Below are 14,743 nucleotides of genomic sequence, written 5' to 3'. Positions count from 1 at the left end.
GTCTACCAAGGGGTCTAAGGCAGCCCAAAAGGCCTTTTCCTGCAAGACGTGTGGGGAAAAATTCACACAGGGACAGCCTAATGCATCCTTACTGTGTGATAATTGCATGTCTCAACCTCAGGACTCTGTTAATGTGAGCCAGCCTATGTGGTCGGATCAGATAACATCAGTTATATCCAACCTGTCATCTGAGTTTGAAGCAGCTCGCAGAGACAGGGAGAGGCTGAATCAGACAGCAGCTGAACCAGATTGGGCCCGATCTCTAGCAAGATCGGTAGAGGGTCTTACAAAAGCAATGTCCCAGGCTCCCTCTGCATCTACTCAGGTCCTTAGTAAAAGGTTGATTCATAATCCCCTACATTGGGATGAATCAGACGAAGAGGATGTTCAGGACCAAGAGGAGGGGGAAGTGCAGGAGGAAGAGGTTCAGATTACTGAGGAATTTGAACCTGCATCACAAGGGGTAGAGGCCTTGATTACAGCAGTACGACAGGTGTTACATGTGGAGGAGGTAGAGGTAACTGCAAAACCATCTATTTTTGGTAGAAGGGTTAAGCAGTCCGTTACCTTTCCAGCATTGGAGGAGCTGGATGATATTCTCTCTATTGCATGGAAACACCCAGATAAGAGATTTCAAATGAACAAAAAATATCTCTCTTATTACCCCTTTCCGCAGGACAGTAGGAGATAGTGTGAAACTCCTCCTGCGGTAGACCCATCAGTAGCCCGTCTTTCTAAAAAGACAGTACTTCCAGTGCCGGGTGCGGTTGCTTTAAAAGAGACCTCGGACAGGAAGCTGGAACAGACATTAAAATCCCTATACACTGTAGCAGGTGTTTTGATGCGTCCGGCTCAAGTCTGCTGTTGGGTGAACAAAGCCATTGAGAATTGGGCTTTGCAGCTAGCGGAAGGGTTTAGGTCCGGTGCACAACCCGATGACCTCATTCAGGTAGCTGAGCAGATTGCAGAATCAGCTGCATTCTTGGGGGAAGCGTCAAAGGACATTTGCAGTCTATCCGCCAGATCTTCAGCATTGGCGGTGTCAGCTAGAAGGGCTCTGTAGTTGCGTCAGTGGCAAGCAGACGCAGAGTCTAAGAGAGCAGTAGAGGCTCTTCTTTTTACGGGGGAGGTTCTTTTCGGCTCAGAATTAGATAAGTGAATCTCACAAGTTACAGGTGGAAAGTCCACGTATTTACCATCTGCTACCCCTCCTCCTACCAAAAGACCCTCGGCAGGTCCGTCCTTTCGTGCCCCTGGGAGATTTAGAGGGCGTGCCAGAGGAGGCCCAGCTTTCTCCAGGGGTACCAGAGGCCGGGGTAGAGCATTGTCTTCAGCTGCCTCCAGCTCACTGCAGGATAAAGCCGCTGCAAAGCCTACCGCATGACATTTTCCCTTCTCATTTGGGGGACCCCAGAGTAGGGGCTCGGCTCCTACGTTTCAAGGACATTTGGAACCAGTCTTGTCAGGACGCCTGGGTTCGGGATGTCATTGTTCAGGGACTAAGGCTGGATTTTAGAATACAGCCTCCCTCTCGTTTTTTCAAGACAGGTTTACCTCAGGTTACGGTAAAACATGTAGCTATCCAGGAGGCAATAAAAAAACTGTTATTGTCTCAGGTAATAGTGAAAGTTCCATCCCACCAGAAATGTCAAGGGTTTTATTCCAGTTTGTTCGTGCCCAAGCCAGACGGCTCCATGAGGCCCATCCTCAATATGAGGCCCATCCTCAATATAAAGGAATTAAACCCTTATCTGCGAGTCTTCAGATTCAAAATGGAATCTCTCCAATCCGTGATTGCGAGTCTCGAGAAAGATGAGTTTTTAGTGTCCCTCGACATAAAGGATGCTTATCTCCATATACCGATATGGCCCCCTCATCAGTTTTTTCTTCGTTTTGCAATACTAGACTCGCATTTTCAATTTCAGGCCCTGCCTTTCGGTCTTTCGTCAGCACCAAGGGTGTTTACAAAGATTATGGCAGAAATGATGGCCCTGCTGCATCGTCAGGGTATTGTTATTGTTCCGTATTTGGACGATCTCTTGATAAAGGCCTCGTCACGGGATCGCCTGTTAAAGGATATTCATCTAACGCAGAGTGTTCTCTTACAACACGGATGGATCCTAAATTTCAAGAAATCCTCCCTGATCCCCACCCAACGCCTGCTTTTTCTGGGAATGATACTAGACACAAGGGAACAAAAAGTATTTTTGCCCCAGAACAAGGTTGCCCCCATTCAGCACCTGGTGCGCATGGTTTTACAGCATCGCTGGGTGTCGTTACATCTCTGTATCCGTCTTATCGGGAAAATGGTAGCAGCTTTCGAGGCGATATAGTACGCAAGATTTCACGCCCGAACCTTTCAATTAGATCTTCTTTCCCAGTGGTCAGGGTCCCACCTGTTTCTACATCAGAGGGTCCTTTTGGCGCCGCAAACACGAACATCCCTCATATGGTGGATGAATCCCTCTCACCTGTTGGCGGCAAGAAGATTTGCGATGTGGGATTGGATACTCCTCACCACAGACGCAAGCCTGAGAGGGTGGGGAGCAGTGACCCTGGGAAAGCATTTTCAGGGGCTCTGGACTCAACGGGAAGCAAGTCTATCCATAAATGTGCTGTAGTTGAGAGCAGTATTTTATGCCCTTCAGAAGGCGCAGCCCATATTGAGGGGTCAGGCGATCCGAGTTCAGTCAGACAATGCCACGGCTTTGGCATATATAAACAAACAAGGCGGCACAAAAAGCAGAGCCGCTATGAGGGAGGTAAGCAGGATTTTGATATGGGCAGAGGAATTCACAGTAGCAATTTCTGCAATATTCATACCGGGAGTAGAGAACTACGAGGCCGACTATCTCAGTCGGCAGAACATCCATCCAGGGGAATGATCCCTGAATCCTCAGGTGTTCCATCAACTGACTTGGAGGTGGAGCTGTCCGCAAGCCGATCTCATGGCGTCAAGAGTAAATCACCAGTTACCAGTCTTCTACTCCAGGACAAAGGATCCTCAAGCTGCGGCGCTGGACGCTCTGTCAGCTCTGTGGCCCTTCCATTACATCTACATCTTCCCTCCGTTTCCTCTCATTCCACGCTTGCTCCAGAGAATCAAGCGAGAAAGAGTCAAGGTACTACTAGTAGCACCAGATTGGCCCAGGCGAGTGTGGTACTCGCAAATACAAAATCTGTTAATAGACGAACCTTGGCCCCTACCCCTTCAGGAGGATCTTCTTCTGCAGGGGCCGTTTGTTTATCAGAACTTACGGCGGCTTCGTTTAACGGCTTGGCTACTGAAAGGGCCGTCCTCAGAAGCAAGGGGATCCCATCCAGCGTGATTCCCACTATGCTGCGGGCCAGGAAGGATGTCACCTCTCAGCATTACTATCGGATATGGAAGGCTTATGTTGTTTGGTGCGAGAGACGTAATTACCCTCCAGCAGTTTTTAGGACATCACATCTCCTGCTTTTTCTTCAGGCCGGTCTAACAGCGGGCCTTCGTCTAGGTTCCTTAAAGGTACAGATATCTGCATTGTCAATTTTCTTTCAGAGGAAATTGGCCTTGCTTCCAGATGTTCAGACCTTTTTACAAGGAGTCATCAGAATTCAACCTCCTTTCGTACCGCCCACTGCACCTTGGGATTTGGATTTAGTTTTAATGTTCCTTCAGTCTGAAACCTTTGAGCCTTTACACAGGGTAGAAATGAAGTATTTAACCTGGAAGGTGGTTCTGCTGTTGGCGCTCGCCTCAGCAAGGCGAGTGTCGGAGCTCAGTGCCTTAGCCTGTCGTCCCCCCTTCCTCATTTTTCATGAGGATAGGGTGGAGTTACGCACGCAGAAATCCTTTCTTCCCAAGGTAGTGACTGCTTTTCATATAAATCAGCCGATAGTGGTCCCGGTTTTCAAAGACGATTCTCCAAATTCAAAGTTATTTGATGTCGTCAGGGCTCTTAAGACTTACGTGGACCGGACGGCTTCCCTCCGTAAATCTGACGCTTTATTTATTAGGTTTGATTTGGCCCGTCCAGGTTGGCCGGCGTCCAAACAAACCATTTCAAGATGGATTCGCCTGGCTATCAGACAGGCTTATGTGGTGGCTTCCAGACAACCACCTAGTACCATTACCGCTCATTCAATGTGCTCGGTAGGTCCTTCATGGGCGGCTGCTCGGGGGGTTTCATTAAACCAACTTTGCAGAGCAGCTACTTGGTCGGGAAAGCATACTTTCCTTAAGTTTTATCGATTTGATACTTTTGCGGCCTCCGCTTCTGAGTTTGGTCGTGCAGTCCTGCAGGGTTCTCAGCGCTCTCCCACCCGGGAGGTAAGCTCTGGGACGTCCCCATTGTATTGAGACTCCAGTGTCCCCTAGTGGATGAAGGAGAAAATGGGATTTTGGTACTTACCGATAAATCCATTTCTCCGATTCTCCGGGGGACACTGGACGCCCTCCCTGCGCTGTTCTTTTCTGCAAGGTGCTACAGTTGTTGCATTAGGTCATTTGATTGGTCTGTTACCGTTTTTCTTTCTGTGTATGATGTGTTAGTACATGGATGTAGTTATTGTAGCTTTTCTGTCTCCTTCTCTTTACTTCCAGCTCTCCTCGGGCACAGTTATTTTAGACTGGCTTGGGGGGGGGTATAGAGGGGGAGGAGCTAGCTACTGTTAGTTTTTTTTTTTTTTTTTTTAAGGTGCCAGCTCCCGGTTAACCCACTCCTATACCCATTGTATTGAGACTCCAGTGTCCCCTGTGGAATCGGAGAAAGGGATTTATCGGTAAGTACCAAGATCCTATTTTTTACTAAAATACAGTGAAAAAGGGTGTTTTCACACCCTTTTCACATTATTTTAGTATCACCTAAAGTTACTACAGGGCAATTGGAGTAGAATTCATAAAAACTATTATCGATAGGGGCCCCCACACGTTTGTTGCCCAGGGCCCCCCACAGTCATTAATCCGGCCCTGTCCAGAATATAGCAGTAATTTTAGGAGCTGATATCTGGTTTAAGGGCCTGATTCAGAGCCGGACGCTATTTGCGAACGGTCGTTCTGAAAAAGGGCTGGCTATTTAAATGAAGTGCTCGCTCTTTGCGGTCTGTTGACGCCTCTAAGTCTGAACGAGCGAACAAAACCTGCGGCCGCTATTTTGATAAAAACGCCCCCTGGCCGCTCGCATCCTACGTCATCTCCGCTATTTATTTGATTATTCGAGTACATCGAAAGGCGTCTGAACTGCTCGCAGTGCTTGTGGTTGGATTTTCCTACCGCAATCATGCGAACAGTTCAGGCTAAAGGTGACGTGGTCGATGACGCTGCTTTGTTAATTATGCACACCCTTAAAACGCCCATTTTGACCTTTTGGCACGCCTGCGTTCGGATCACCACTTCCCGTTTTCAAGCACCTTCCCCTGTTACCACCCACAAACGCCTCATTCTGTCACTCAAAATAGCAGGCATTCGCTATTTTGCGAGCACATGAATTTTGACCGCACTGACTGGTTCGCGCATGCGTATTACGAGCAGTACGCATGCGCAGTTGTGCGAACATCGCTCGGAGCGAACGAGTGGCCGCTTACGATTGGCTCTGAATCAGGCCCTAAATTCCTTGTTCATGGATCACAGGGGGCGGGGCTTAGCGACGGTCGGTCAGTGCATGCGTCGGCACTTGTCACAGTATTTTTTGCAAAAATACTGTGATAAGTGTGGAGGGGATTCGCAGGGACAGAGCTTTATCACAAGTAAATATCACACTACAATCTGCATTACAAATGCCGATTGTAGTAAATAGAGCTCTTTGTGAGAAAAATGTCCAGCATGAGGCTACAGCTACCAGTTCCAGTGTCCAAATGATATTGTGGAACCGTCATATTTAAATGTTGCCCTTTTGGAAGAGATAAAAATATATATGCATAAATGCCTTTGTACATACAGTATAGTATTAGCATCATGAATGCTGACATGAATAAGATATGCTGATGCTAATACTGTACTGTATGTACAAAGGCATTTATGTATATATATTTTTATTTCTTCCAAAAGGGCAATATTTAAATATGATGGTTCCACAATAGTTCCCGGAGACCAAGGTGCAAACTATGTAGACTTTGTAAAAACCTATACAGACAGCTGTCTTAATACCAGTGGACTGGACCTGTGCCATAGGGGACTATTTACATTGCAAAAGCTTCGCCAGCGTTGCTAAAGGACCCCACAATATCATTTGGACACTGGAAATGGTAGCTATGGACTCATGGGACATTTTTCTCACAAAGCATCATAAGCTTTTCCATGAACAAGGAGTTTAGGGCCTGATTCAGAGCCGGACGCTCTGACCAGAGTGCTCGCTCTGAATCAGGGCCCTCCTACCTAAACTTGGAGCGGCCTCCTGGCCACTCGCATAGCTGTGGGTGACCACCCACAGCATATGCGAGCGGCCAAAAAGATGGTCGTGATGGTCAAGACCATCGCGACCATCGGGCTTGCAACGAGACCCTGCGGTAGGGTCTCGGTGACGGCAAGCCATGGAGTGATTTTGGCTCTATCAGAGCCAAAATCACTCCCACTGACATCACTAGTGATTCAGTGGGGCCGGACCCAGACGGTAGGCGTTCCCATGGGAACGCCTCCTTCTGGCAGCCACGCCTCCGGCATGCCCACCAAAGGGGGAGTGCTGTCAATCAACATCGACAGCACGCCCCCTTTGGTGCGAGACCCATAACGACGGCTTCCCCGTCGTTATTCGGGTCTCGCGCATGTGCACGACGGAGCTCCCTCCGTCGTGCGCATGCACACTAGGGCACCATCGACCCGCTTGTGAGCGCTCAGCGCTCACGAGCAGGTCTGAATCAGGCCCTTAATCCAGATATCAGTTCCTAAAATTACTGCTATATTCTGGACAGGGCCGAATTAAAGACTGTGGGGGGGCCCTGGGCAACAAACATGTGGGGGCCCCTATCCATAAAAGTGTATCATGTATGTATGTATATATATACCCACACACACAACTTTTACATACATACACATGCATATATATATACACATATATGTGTATATATATATGTATGTATATATTCTAACACTATATATATATATATATACATACATATATACACACACATACATCGGGCTGCCTGCCTGATGTGTATATATATATATATACATGTATATATATATATATATATATATACACACTACCGTTCAAAAGTTTGAGGTCCTTACTTTGGAAAGAAAAGCACTGTTTTTTTCAATGAAGATAACATTAAATTAATCAGAAATACACTCTATACATTGTTAATGTGGTAAATGACTATACTAGCTGCAAAATGCCTGGTTTTTAAAGGAATATCTACATAAGTGTATAGAGGCCCATTTCCAGCAGCCATCACTCCAGTATTCTAATGGTACATTGTGTTTCCTAAGCGCGTTAGAAGACTAATGGATGATTTGAAAACCCTTGTGCAATTATGTTAGCACAGCTGAGAACGGGTTTGCTCGTTAGAGAAGCTATAAAACTGGCCTTCCTTTGAGCTAGTTGAATATCTGGAGCATCACATTTGTGGGTTCGATTATACTCTCCAAATGGCCAGAAAAAGAGAACTTTCATGTGAAACTCGACAGTCTGTTCTTGTTCTTAGATATGAAGGCTATTCCATGCGAGAACTTCCCAAGAAACTGAACATTTCCTACAACGGTGTGTACTACTCCCTTCAGAGAATAGCACAAACAGACTCTAACCAGAGTGGAAAGAGAAGTGGGAGGCCCCGGTGCACAACTGTGCAAGAAGACAAGTACATTAGAGTCTCTAGTTTGAGAAATAGACGCCTCACAAGTCCTCAACTGGCAGCTTCATTAAATGGTACCCGCAAAATGCCAGTGTCAACATCTACAGTGAAGAGGCGACTAAGGGATGCTGGCCTTCTAGGCAGAGTGGCAAAGAAAAAGCCATATCTGAGACTGGCCAATAAAAGGAAAAGATTAATATGGGCAAAAGAGCACAGACATTGGACAGAGGAAGAGTGGAAAAAAGTGTTATGGACAGACGAATCGAAGTTTGAGGTGTTTGGATCACAGAAGAACATTTGTAAGACGCAGAACAAGTGAAAAGATGCTGGAAGAGTGCCTGACGCCATCTGTCAAGCATGGTGGAGGTAATGTGATGGTCTAGGGCTCGTTTGGTGCTGGTAAAGTGGGAGATTTGTACAAGGTAAAAGGGATTTTGAATAAGGAAGGCTATCACTCCATTTTGCAATGCCATGCCATACCCTGTGGACAGTGCTTGATTGGAGCCAATTTCCTCCTCCAACAGGACAATGACCCAAAGCACACCTCCAAATTATGCAAGAACTATTTAGGGAAGAAGCAGGCAGCTGATATTCTGTCTGCAATGGAGTGGCCAGCGCAGTCACCAGATCTCAACCCCATTGAGCTGTTATGGGAGCAGCTTGACCGTATGGTATGCAAGAAGTTCCCATCAAGCCAGTTTGGAGAGCTGAGAGTCATCACAGCAGAGCCGTAACTAGACTTTTTGGTGCCCTGTGCCAGAGAGAGCATTGGTGCCCCCCCATTTTTTAAATAGGGACATAAGAGAGTGCATCTGAAAAAGGGCCATGGCCTCATGAGGAAGGGCCAGGGAAGAGATAGGGGAGGCCAGGAGATTCTGGGGATAAAAGAAGAGGAAGCTACAAGTGAGAATGATAATAAACAGGAAAATTAACAGGCCCAACAGCGCCCCCTGCCCTGCAGTGCCCTGTGCCAAGGCACTGGTCGCACTATAGTTACGGCCCTGCATCACAGCGACGGACAGAAGAATCGGCTCACTATATGCACCCTGCATGAAATGGCTGCTGCAGTCAGGGTCAGGCTGGCCTACAGGGGTACAGGGGAAATCCCCGGTGGGCCCCACTACCTGTGGGCCCACCCCCTCCTCTTGGTGTCAGGTTCCAGACCTCAAATTATAGATTGTTACTCTATTAGACTGTCAGATACCTGGTGGAGCAGGACCACTGATCAGCATGGGGGCTTGGTTCCCTTCTATAGAAACTACACGAAGATTTGCCTAATGGTAAGCCAAGTATCTGTGGTGGCTGGCCACACCCTCACTGGTGGATGACCACACCTCTTAAGCATGGGCCCCGGGGGGCCCTTCATGTTCCAGTCCGACACTGGCTGCATCCCGGATAATCTGGTCGCTAGGTATCCAGGTAGTAAATCTGATCGCCATGGCGACCTGTTCCCTGGGATTTGCCAAGCCCTGTTTTAATAGCAAAGCCTCTTCTCTCGATAAAGGATCAGACGGGCCACGGGCAGCTGACAGTTCTCTAAGCTGTGAATGGGCAGCCGGGCTGCCTGTCATGCTGAAAAAAATAACAGCCGGGTGATGCGATTCGGAGGGGCGGCGCCACAGTTATTATTATTTAGGAGAGAGGGGACAATACAGTGATATAGGAAGGGGAATAATACAGCTCCCGGATCCCACTGAATGTGTGGTATGATTATTAATATATAGGGTAGAGGGGACCATACAGTGATATATGAGGGGGAATAACATAGTTCCTGGCTCACATTGATATGTGGTATTTTTATATAGGGGAGGAGGGGACCATACAGCATACCTCCCAACATAACCCTCTCCAGGAGGGACACAATGCTCTGCTCCTGGACTTTCCTGGTATTTTATGATTGGTGGCGGCTTCAGAGGTGGGTCTGCAGTACAGTAAAAATTCAAATAGGGGAGTCCCAGCCAATGATGTTTGGCAGCGTTTGAAATGACAGTTGGTGTTGCTCCCCTATTTGAATTTTGAACTGCGCTGCAGCCCCACCTCTTACCAGGGAGGTCCAGGACCAGAACATTGTGTCCCTCCTGGAGAGGGCCATGTTGAGAGGTGTGATACAGTGATATATGAGTGGGAATAACACAGCTCCCGGCTCACACTGATATGTGGTATTATTATTAGTATATAGGGAGAGGAGACCGTACAGTGATATACAGTATACGGGGGAATAACAGCTCCAGATTAACAGACTTTCATCTTGGTTCAATTTTTTCTCAGGGCTTGCTCATGTATTTTGTATTAGCCAGAAGTGGTTCCATAGAAGTGGCCAAGAGAAATCTTATATGTGTGGCCATAGGGATCATTGTGCCTTATAACCAATGCAAGGTAATAGCACTGATTACACCATTTGAATGTATGGGATGGGTACGGGATGCCGGCTCTCAGGATCTTGGTCAGAATCCTGAAGCTGACATCCCGACAGTGTTAGAATACTGACATTTTTCTAGCAGTTTCCTAACCCTTCCCCTCTCCCTACCTTAACCCTAGCCCTTCCACCACAGTGCCTAAACCTAACCTCCCCCAGTGCCTAAACTTGACCTCCCCCTCCCCCTTAGTGCTTAACCCTAACCCTCCCCCCTAGTGCCTAAACCTAACCTCCCCCTCCCCCCTTAGTGCCTAACCCTAACTTCTACCTATTACCTAACCCTAAACCCTAATGCTAACCCTGCCCCCAACCCTGCTACTTACCTTTGGGATTCCGAATGTATATTTCTCTGATTTCTATTTTTTCCCCATGTATATAACAGCTACATAAGTCACCTATAGGTTTTATTACTCCCACTTCACTTACTTGATTATTTAAATAAAGACACACACAATGTTTATTAACCTTTTAAACCATATGAAATAACGACACGGACAACTGAGTAAATTTGCAAAAAGGGAGGTCTCAGCCAAATTTATTAATCAAATTGAATTATTGATTGAATTATTGAATATTGCTTAACCTATTAGCAATGGTGGTGAAAGGGAGTGCACCTCGGCTGAGCTCTATGAGTACATTATTAAATAACCGCTGGGGATAGAAATTCCACCCCCTGCGCATAACCGACTTGGGTAGAACCAGTTCCCCCTAAATGGCCCAGTACTGGTCCCTCCATGAGATGGTGACCTGGTCCCCCCCTTTAAGGTAGTGACCGACTAGGGGAAACGCTAATCAAGCCTTGTTGTGCAATATACTAGTTGCTGAGAAGCCCAGCCTTCTGCCACGTACGGGTCAAAGACCAAGTACCGTCACCAGAAGCTAACCAACTCCCCCTACCTAATGAATTGAGATAAGAGCCTTGACAAACAGCTCCAGATCCTCGCCAGTCAAATGCACGCCATCATGTAAATAATAATCCACCTCCTCAAATCGAATGCGATGGTCCTTAATAGCACGCCCACCTATGCCTAACACAAAACGAGAAACCGCTGCATTAAGCTTCCTTCTTACCCTATCCAAAGCAGCCCAGCTTTGTTCCCCCCCCCCCAAAACCCACGTGGTATCATCTCTGACCAAACTAACAAGACTCGTGGCCAGCGGTCCGCTATAATCTGAAAATCCTTCTTGATCGCATTTATCAATTCAATGCCCTTGCAAGTGCCAAGGTAATTCCCCCCTAAGTGGACCACTACACAATCGGGGATCCCCCACCTCTCCTCTGACTGCCACAGCAGATCCAACAAACCATTCCATCGCATGCCTCTCACTCCAATCCATCTATCCACAAAAGGTGCTACAGAGGCCAAAAGTGCCTGTTGGCCCAAAAGACATAAGAATGGCTGATAAATCACACTCGACTTGAAACATCCAGACCAACCGGTAAAATGAAAATATATAAACTAGGGGTGTGCACCGGCCACTTTTCGTGTTTTGTGTTTTGGTTTTGGATCTGGATCTTTCTTCGTGTTTTGGATCTGGATTGGTTTTTCCAAAACCACCCTTCGGTGTTTTGGGTTCTGGGTTTTGTGTTTTGGATCTGTATTTTTTTTTAAAAAAGCATAAAAACAGCTAAAATCACAGAATGTGTTGATTTTTCTGCTCCTATGCTATTATTAACCTCAAAAACCTTAATTTCCACTCATTTCAGGTCTATTCTGAACACCTCACACCTCACAATAGTGTTTTTATGTCCAAAAGGTTGCACCGAGGTAGATGGATGACTATGCTAAGCGACACGAGTGGGCGGCACAAACACGTGGCCCATCTAGGAGTGACACTGCAGTGGCAGACAGGATGGCAGTTTGAAAAACTAGGCCCCAAACAGTACATAATGCAAAGAAAAAAAAGAGGTGCAAGATGGAATTGTCCTTGGGCCCTCCCACCCACCCTTATGTTGTATAAACAGGACATGCACACTTTAACAAACCAATCATTTCAGCGCCAGGGTCTGCCACACGACTGTGGCTGAAATGATTGGTTCGTTTGGGCCCCCACAAAACAAGCTGGCAATTAATCTGTCCCTGCACAAACTGGCTCTACGGAGGCAAGATGTCGTCCTCATCCTCCTCATCCACCGATTCCTCACCCTCTTCAGTGTTGTGTACATCCTTATCCTCACAGAGTATTAACTCGTCCCCGCTGGAATCCACCACCACAGGTCCCTCTGTACGTTCTGGAGGCTGGTCTCCCTGGAAGAGTTGATAATTCATTTTTATGAACATCATATTCTCCACATTTTGTGGAAGCAACCTCCTACGCCTTTCGCTGACAAGGTTCCCGGCTGCACTAAACACTCTTTCGGAGTACACACTGGAGAGGGGGCAACTCAGGTAAAATAGAGCCAGTTTGTACAGGGGCCTCCAAATTGCCTCTTTTTCCTGTCAGTACAGGTGCGGACTGTCTGACATGCCTACTTGGATGCTGTCACCGATGTAATCCTCCACCATTCTGTCAATGGTGACAGTATCATATGCAGTGACAGTAGACATGTCAGAAATTGTTGCCAGGTCCTTCAGTCCGGACCAGATGTCCAAACTTGGTCCTGTCTGCCCTGCATCACCGCCAGCGGGTTGCTTAGGATACCTAAGTTTTTTCCTGGCAGCCCCAGTTGCGGGAGAAAATGAAGAAGGAGCTGTTGACGTGTCACGTTCCGCTTCAGCTGACAGTGTTTTCACCAGCAGGTCTTTGCACCTCTGCAGGCTTTTGTCGGCCGGAAAAAGAGACACCACATAGGCTTTAAACCTAGGATCGAGCACAGTGGCCAAAATGTAGTGGTCTGATTTCAACAGATTGACCACCCTGGAATCCTGGCAAAGCGAAAGAAGGGCTTCATCCACAAGTCCCACATGCCGAGCGGAATCGCTCCGTCTTAGTTCCTCCTTCACTTTCTCCAGCTGCTTCTGCAAAAGCCTGATGAGGGGAATGACCTGACTCAAGCTGGCAGTGTCTGAACTGACTTCACGTGTGGCAAGTTCGAAGGGCTGGAGAACCTTGCACAACACGGAAATCATTCTCCACTGCGCTTGAGTCAGGAGCATACCCCCTCCTTTGCCTATGTCATAGGTGGATGTATAGGCTTGAATGGCCTTTTGCTGCTCCTCCATCCTCTGAAGCATATAGAGGGGTGAGTTCCACCGCGTCACAACCTCTTGCTTCAGATGATGGCGGGGCAGGTTCAAGAGTGTTTGCTGGCGCTCCAGTCTTCGGCACGCAGTCGCTGAATGGCGAAAGTGGCCAGAAATTTTTCGGTCCACCCAAAGCGTCTCCTGCACGTACCTGTCGCTTTTTAGAAAATTCTGCACCACCAAGTTTATTGTGTGAGCAAAACATGGGACGTGCTGGAATTTGCCCAGATGTAATGCCCGCACAATATTGGTGGCGTTGTCAGATATCACAAATCCCCAGGAGAGTCTAAGTGGGGTAAGCCACTGGGCGATGATTTCCTCTAAGAGGTTGTCGGCGGTGTGCCTCTTACTGAAACCGGTGATACACAGCGTAGCCTGCCTTGGAACGAGCTGGCGTTTCTGAGATGCTGCTACTGGTGACGCTGCTGCTGTTGCTGCGTAAGGTGATACATCTACCCAGTGGGCTGTCACAGTCATATAGTCCTTAGTCTGCCCTGTTCCACTTGTCCACATGTCCATGGTTAAGTGGACATTGGGTACAACGGCATTTTTCAGGACACTGAGGACACTTTTGTTGACGTTTCTGTACAGTCTCGGTATCGCCTGCCTAGTGAAGTGGAATATAGACGGGATTTGGAACCGGGGACACACTACCTCCATCAATTGTCTAAATCCCACTGCACTAATGGCGGATACCGGACGCACGTCTAACACCAACATAGCAGTCAAGGCCTCAGTTATACGTTTTGCTTCAGGATGACTGCTGTCGTACTTAAAGGACTGTTGGAGGGTCAATTGTTTAGTAAAAGTAGTGGTGTTCCTACTTCCTCTCTGGGATGATGAACGACTCCCAGCAGCAGCAACAGCAGCAGCGGCAGCAGGAGGCGTAGCAATGCAGGATCCTCCGGAGGAATCCCGGATAGGAGAGTCAGTCATGCCAGTGACATGGCCTGCAGGACTACTTCCAATCCTGACTAAGGAGGAAATTGATGAGGAGGGAGTTGACGGTGTGGTTTGCAGGCGCTTGGATACAACAGGACAACGGGATTTAGGTGTCCCTGGACTGCTTACGGTCATAGCCAAAGTTTCTGAACTTGACAGTAACTTATTATGAACGCGCTGCAGGTGCCGTATAAGGGAGGATGTTCCTAGGTGGTTAACGTCCCTACCCCTACTTATTCCACGTTTACATATGGTACATATGGCAAGACAGTTGTTGTCCGGATTTGGATAGAAATATTGCCAGACCAAAGAGGTGGAATGTTTGGTCTTCTGCCCAGGCATGACCGTGATGGGCTTTTTCATCCCACGGACAACAACTGTCTCCCCCGGAGCCTGATTTAAACAAACCACATCACCATCAGAATCCTCC

At 47.6% G+C, this 14,743-nt stretch overlaps 1 pseudogene; it reads left to right on the top strand.

The window, feature by feature from the left end:
* The first annotated feature begins 295 nt into the window (after positions 1-295).
* On the top strand, positions 296-10,257 carry LOC148534760 (uncharacterized; annotated as a pseudogene).
* Positions 10,258-14,743: the final 4,486 nt, after the last annotated feature.

The sequence above is a fragment of the Taudactylus pleione genome, unplaced genomic scaffold, assembly GCF_031769625.1.
Source record: "Taudactylus pleione unplaced genomic scaffold, aTauple2 ptg000064l, whole genome shotgun sequence".
Classification (NCBI taxonomy): Eukaryota; Metazoa; Chordata; class Amphibia; order Anura; family Myobatrachidae; genus Taudactylus; species Taudactylus pleione.
The sequence above is the reverse complement of the archived record's forward strand: the minus strand, read 5'-3'. Positions and strand labels throughout refer to the sequence as shown.